Source organism: Geospiza fortis, unplaced genomic scaffold (assembly GCF_000277835.1).
Source record: "Geospiza fortis unplaced genomic scaffold, GeoFor_1.0 scaffold29, whole genome shotgun sequence".
Lineage (NCBI taxonomy): Eukaryota > Metazoa > Chordata > Aves > Passeriformes > Thraupidae > Geospiza > Geospiza fortis.
This window is the reverse complement of record NW_005054349.1, coordinates 935,836-937,254: the sequence shown is the minus strand read 5'-3', so window position 1 is coordinate 937,254 and position 1,419 is coordinate 935,836. Positions and strand designations below refer to the sequence as shown.

The 1,419-nt window shown below is 63.1% G+C and overlaps 1 long non-coding RNA gene across 1 annotated transcript in view; it reads left to right on the top strand.

The window, feature by feature from the left end:
• Nucleotides 1-149: 149 nt before the first annotated feature.
• Nucleotides 150-1,419, top strand: part of LOC115948127 — a 2,418-nt gene continuing 1,148 nt past the window's right edge. The window contains exon 1 of the long non-coding RNA XR_004081972.1: nt 150-645. This is a non-coding gene — a long non-coding RNA (uncharacterized LOC115948127). The remainder of the gene's footprint in view (nt 646-1,419) is intronic.

The following is a 1,419-nucleotide window of genomic DNA, read 5'->3' as shown; positions in this document are numbered from 1 at the left end:
CGGGCCCCGCTGCGCCTTCCCAGGCACAAGGGCGCCATCTCGCGGCCACGCGGGGGGCGGCACCGGGACACCGAGAGAACGAGACACCGAGAGAACGAGACACCGAGGGAACGGAACCACAGGACACCGAGACACCGAGAGAACGAGACACCGAGGGAACGGAACCACGGGACACCGGGACACCGAGAGAACGGGACGCCGAGAGAACGGGACACCGAGACAACGGGACACCGAGACAACGGGACACCGAGAGAACGAGACACCGAGGGAACGGAACCCCGGGACACCGAGAGAACGAGACACCGAGGGAAAGGAACCCCGGGACACCGAGACAACGGGACGCCGAGAGAACGGGAGGCCGAGACACCGGGACATCAAGACAGCGGGACACCTAGAGAACGGGACCCCGAGGGAACGGGACACCGGGACTCCTGGACCCCGGGACACGCCGCCTGGGCGGGTCCTCGGGCGGCACGGGCCCCTCCCGGCTGGGAGGGCCTGTAGAGGATGACCGGGACACCGTGCCGCCAGGGACAGCCTCCATGCACGGTCACCGTCCCTGGGACAGCATCCGTTCAGAGACACCGTCCCCGCGATCCCATCCCGAGTGACAACATCTGTCCGGGGACGCCCACCACCTCTCCGGTGAGACCCTGTCCCGGACAGCATCCGCCCTTTGACTCCATCCCCCGGGACAGCATTCCCCCACGGACAGCATCCCATGGGGTGCCCCCGTCCCGGGGGGACACAGCGCCCGGGGACAGCCGAGGGGGACGCAGGGCCCCTCCATTTCCGCTGCCGTGTCCTGCAGCAGACGGACAAAAGCCGGCAGAGGAAAAAGCCTTCGGCAGGTGTTCCTTCTCCTGTCCGGAAAGCAGCAGCGTGGGTCACTGTGACCCACGGGCAGTGGCAGTGGGACACGGGGGGGTGGCAGGTGGGGACGGCACGAGGGGGCAAGGCCCTGTCGAAGTCTTCCATGAGAAAATTAATTCTGATGACTTGAACTGTGCCATGCGGATTGAAAACCTGGCTGAGGGATCATAAACAAAGGGTAATTAGAAGCAGGGGGAGGTGTTTATGGGGTACTGCAGGGATCTAGGTTAGGGCTGCTCTCATTTAATACCCTCATTAATGACCTGGAAAGAGGGAGTAAACTACACATTAATGAATTTGGCAGATGATGCTATGCTGGGAGGTGCTGCGAGCGCCAGCAAGCATAGAAAATTAACACAAAAAGGGCCTAGTGAGATTAGAAATGCGGGCAGGAAGCAGCGAGAGGAGCTGTGCCGTGCACAGATGTGAGCCAGCGCGGCTGGGACGCAAAGGCGAATCGGAGCGACAGCAGGGCAGGCAGCGATGGCTGAGCCGAGCCAAGACAAGCCACGATGCAGAGCGACGCCCCCGAGAAAAGCCTGGGGC